Genomic DNA, 5,622 nt, shown 5'->3' with positions numbered 1-5,622 from the left:
CTACACCACCTTCCCTCCCTATAAGGTGGGGAAGGGAGTGGCGACAAAAATGGGAAACAATGCTACAGCTGTGGAAAGCTGCAACATTTTAATAGATTTTAAGGTGTCTCACTGTAGCATACTACGTCCTCATTTATTTAGGGACACATTCTTAAGAATGCTGCTTGTCCAGATTGTTGTTGTTCATTGGTGAACTTAGTGGAAAGTTGTGGTTTAGTCAACATAATATTGATTCTAGAATTCTCTAAGTCCTGCAATGTGCAGTTGTTGCTCCTCTGTCTTTAAATAACTTGTCTTCCTTTTTTTCCTTCAAACTAATGTGGAGCCACTTTTGCAGAGTAAATCTTCATTTAAAAAGTTATTTTGCTATTCAGGATGCATGCTTTGCCTCAGTAAAAGTGAATATTACAGCTGGTACTTAGCTTTCATAAAATTGTGCAATAAAGAATAAGACAAGATCATGTTAAACATCAATTTCTGAAATCACCTGTGTCAGCCAAGAAACTTCCAATATGCTGCAGACCACTGAGCACCTGCCTATAGATCTTGGGAGTAGGTTACCCCACAAAACAGGAGGCATTTTAATCTTAAAATGGTCAAGAGTAAGTCTTCCCTCTACCCCCTCCTTCATTCTTCAGGGTTGAGGTGAATGAGTACATTACTTTGGATGGCTGGCCTCCAGCCATGGATCAAAGGCAAGTAAACTCCTAACTTGTGCAGGAGTGTGGCATAGCAGAGTGATCAAAATTACAATTGAGGCAGAGCCTAGTGTGTAGGCATTGAGGCAGGAATTTCTGACCAGTTGGCCCCTCTCTTTCCAGCCTCCTTAGGAGGTACACAGAAAAGATGAGTGGGATTTTTCAGTTTCTCAACTACCCTGCTCTTGTAAGATGACACTTACAATGGGGAGTCCTGACCCAGGACCCTCTGCAGCACATAAGCTGGTTGGTTGAGCAGCAGCACAAACGGGGTGTTGTGGAGTTGGTCTGGGCCTCTGGAGAAGGTCAGGTGGGAATTCTCAGCCCATGGGTCTGCTTTTGTATGCATCCCACAGGCCCCTGTGGTGAAGGTTCTGTGGCTGTTCCAGTACAGGGGTTGAAATAGCTGCAACCCCAATCCAAGGGGGGTGAATTTTTGCCTGTAAATGGTGAGTTTGGGTAGGGAGTTTGCTGCATAATTCAAGTCTATTGTACTATGTATGGCATATGCGCATTGGAATATGTTAGTGACAACTCAGATTTCACACCTGTTCCTTTTTAGGTGCACTACATTTCTATCTAGGCTAATATTCTGGCAACCTGATTGATCAGGAGAGGCAGATATTGGATGAAAATGCAGTGAGGCAGCAGGTGCTCTGTAAACTGTTCTTAAAGTGTGGAGCAAAGTGTCTGCGAGTAGAGGCACTTCCAGTGTACTTTGGGATGGAAATAAGTCATGTACTTCACTATAAAATTATCACACTGATATTTGAAATGCTGTTCCCCATTAGAGACTCAACATACCTTCATTTTGTCAAATCAGTGACTATTACTATAAACTGAACCTGAAGGTACTAAGTAGGGAAAAGAAATTACTAAAGTTGAAATTTAAGAAAGGGGCTAAGGCCTGGTCTGCACTGCAGGGGGTGGGGATCGATCTAAATTAGTGGTTCCCAAACTTTAACAACCTGTGAATCCCTTTCACTAAAATGTTGCCTCATGAATGAATATTTCCAGGGATTTTCTCCTTTACCTGAGTATAAATGATAAAAGCAGTGATCTTGGAAATATAAAATTTGTTTTTATGACATGCTTACTACACACTTTATTAATTATTTATCATTACAGTATTTGTATTACATTATGAAAATGGCAACACTCTTCCAAGATCTCACTTTGGTAGCTTGTATCACTTTGAATAAGCCTGTTATAAGACAAGGCTCCTATGTTTTATCAAGGAGTATCAGATGTAAAACAGCATGAAGGTATTCAGAGTTCCTTCTACACAAGCATTCAAATCTTGAGCAGTCCAGGCAAACACACATTATAACAAAGCTTAATTGCCTATTTAATTTTTCTAAAACAGCAAAATATATCCACCTCCCTTTCCATTTCTTATAAGGGGTCCTTGAAGCGTAAATCTCAGTGTGATAGATTATGCTTGCTTTGATCTGCTTAGCTCTTGGAAGGGCAGGGGCTTGGTTGCTAGCCCCATGCTGCCCAGGGTCCGCAGGGACAGCTCTGTCTGCCATTAGGTAGTTTTTGCAGAGAACCCCCTATAACATTTCGTGAACCGCAGTTTGGGAACCACTGATCTAAGTTACGCAACTTCAGCTATGTGAAGATCGACTTACTGTGGTGTCTTCACTATGGTGAGTCAACTGCTGCTGCTCTTCCCTGTCGACTGCCTGCACCTCTTGCTGAGCTGGAGTACAGGAGTCAATGGGAGAGTGCTTGGGCATCGATCACTGCCCACCGATCCGGCCGGTAGCAAAGACATACCCTAAGATTAACCTCTTCTAAAAGTGATATAGGTAGTCAGCACTTTATTTCAAATATCTGTATGACCTCTTCAACTCAATACTCCCTTGTTGCAGAAGTGAACAAATGAGGCATCCAAGATGGGCACTAGAGGGAGAGGAGCTATAAGGGAATAGGCTAGAAACAGTGGGAAGGTGAGGACATGGAATCTCTGATCACTGTAATATACTTGTAAAAACAGATGATTTCAAATAACCATACTAACCTAGATTAAATCATAGCTACCAAATGCATCAGTTATCTACCACAAGAGATGTCACTACCTGGTCAAGAAGGGGTTAAAGATTTATGGGGTAGGGAGAAGCAAGTTAGTTAGATTTGAGGTGCAAGGGCAAACTTTTACAGAAGCTTGCTTGCACTTTTTCTTAAACAGCAGTGGGTCTGGTCAAATAAGCTATTTTAGAACTTAATGGCCTTGCCATTTTCCATAAAACTCCCAGGTATAGAATACCTGCCAGTCTGAGTTTGGCAAGCAACTAAATTCTCCCTTTTATTAAGATTTTTTTCTTTTTGGGTGTCTACAAGTGAATTTAACTTTATTTTAAAAGGTAATGGAGCCACCAAGTTAGGAAAATGCCTAAACTGAATTAACTTCTTGATCCTCCTGAAGTTGCTGTGTTTCTTCTAATGTTGTTACTCATATTTTCTCTGTCTGCTCTAAAACTAGATTGTAAGCTCTTTGGGGCAGGACCTTGTTGGTTTGTTCTGTAAACTTGTGGGACCTATAAACCTGTTCTACACAAACACTCTTCAAATAGCACAATACTAAAACACTGTTGACTATATTCATTAGAAGTGCATATGTATTATGTGATTATATAATGAGATGCCATTGTTAACAAAATAAAGCCTTATGCAATTGTAGTGAAACCCATAACATTGAAGTTCATCTTTTATACGCACTATTGTTCCTTACACACTGATGTCTGTTATCAATAAACTATTTTCTGAACTAGCAGTAGCCTTCAACGGGTACTTTTTTGAACAGCTATTAAAAGGAATTAGTCCTACAGTGATTTCATCTATATGTTACCACTAGTAACAGTGGAGAAACTAATCTATACACTCTTGCTTTGATTTTCATCTGAAATGAGTGATTCTCTCCTCTTCCCCCTGCCCCTTTACTTACTTCAGCACAGGCTTCGCCACCTGAGTAACTTGTAAATTGCCTTGCCTTCTCTGTCATCCTTTGCCTGCCTTCCCTCCCCTCTCCAGTAATAAGTGTTTTCCAAAGGGCAAGTAAGACAATATTGTAGTTTTTATAAGTACTACTGATAACTCTTTAAAAAGAGAAACCAAGTAATAAACAATGAACTTGGCAAAGTAATTGTCACAGGGTTACTGATGTTTGTATTTTGTAGTGAGCTTGGCGTTTGCTTTTTTTTTTGTGGTATTCTATTGAATTATACTAGGGGAAAAGGTAGTTCTCAGTGCAAGTAGTTGAAGCCCAGAGAGTTTCGTATATGTGGTATGAAATAAAAAACCTTGAGAGACTTCAGTCATCTATCCTCTTAAATGTTCATATGGGTTCCAGACTAGAATGGCAAATGTAAAGATCTAAAAGGGTAAAAGTTGTGAGTCTGCATACAGCTACTATTAAATTGGACGGGGTGCGAATTAAGCTCGTTTTGCTGTGATCAATGTCAGTGATTAGCAGAGAGTAAGATTTAATCTTCCTAACATATTTCAATTCTCCAAAGTTTTTTGTCTTAAACACTGGATCAAATCTTAATCATTCCATCAGAGATGCAGAATGGGACTCAGCTAATAAGTCACCTTTTGAGAAATGGAAAATACTTACATAGGAGGAAGAGGCTTGTTTTGTCTTTAATGTTAGATCTTGCCTAAGAGCTGAACCTGCTGCTGGCTGCTTCCAGGGCACAGCACGGTCTGTAGTGCCAGGACAGGTGCTAAGCCTGCCTCTGCACCCTGGCTGTGTTGCTGACTGGGGAGCCCTGGAGGTAAGGGAGAGCCCCAATCCCCTGCACCACTTTGAGCCCCCCAAAACCCCTCATCCATGGCCCCACCCCAGAGCCCTCACCCCCAGCGTTGAGCCCACCCCAAACCCCTCATCCCAAAACTTGCACCCCTAGCCCAGAGCCCTGGCCCCCTCATTCCTGGCACAACCCCAGAGCCCCTCCCACACCCAACACCTCATCCCCAGCTCCGTTGAGTCACAGGCATCAACAATTTTCTTCAACTGGGTCCCCAGGGAAAAAGTTTGAAAATCACTGTTCTAGGAGATGTGACTACTAAAAAAACTTGGACATATATAGAAAGAAATCTTTTAATGTACAAACACAGTGCGAATGGAGTATTGTATAGGAGCAGACTATTACTCTGTCAGGTAACTTTTTGCATTATGAGGAAAGTAGGTACTTGGTTATACAAAATATAGTCTTGCATCTGCTGCTCTAATTACTGTAAACATAGGTGCAGCAAATTTAACTCATGCCATGATAAATGGCATATTTCATCCAATTTTTCTTTGAAATACAAGTCATCTTGGCATTTCCTTTGTGTGTACAACATCTTACATGTTTCGTATAGCACTTTTCTGAGTTACTGGACAGTGCTGCTGTGGTGTGCTTATACTAAAGCTATTTTTTTTTTTAACCACGTCCCAATTTTTGTGTTAGGATACCAGATATCCACATAACTACATTCTGTATCTGATGCTTATAATACTTAAAAGGGAACATATTTTGGTGTAAGTTCTTCTCATCATTACATACTTATTTCTTATATCTTTTCAGAGCTATTTTAGGATATGTATAAAAGAGAGAAAATGATCTATTGTAAATAAGGATGTAAATGCCTTTGCAGATTTCATGGCACATATAAATCCACATCCTAAGCTAAAGCTAGTATATCTTCACTCTAAGCAATCATAAGGCAACTAATATAGTACAGTTGATTTTACCTGGAACATTTGAGAACTCTTGGCAAATCAGACTTTAAAAATTCTGTTTAAAAACAAATTAAAGGTGCTTGCTTACAAAAGATTAAAACAACCTAAAAAGTAAGAAAAATAAGCAACTTTTCTCTTTTATCCAAAGGAAAATTGTTATTTAGACTGAAAAAAGACAGTAGATAGTACATC

This window comes from Gopherus evgoodei, chromosome 2, assembly GCF_007399415.2.
Source record: "Gopherus evgoodei ecotype Sinaloan lineage chromosome 2, rGopEvg1_v1.p, whole genome shotgun sequence".
Lineage (NCBI taxonomy): Eukaryota > Metazoa > Chordata > Testudines > Testudinidae > Gopherus > Gopherus evgoodei.
The sequence above is the reverse complement of the archived record's forward strand: the minus strand, read 5'-3'. Positions refer to the sequence as shown.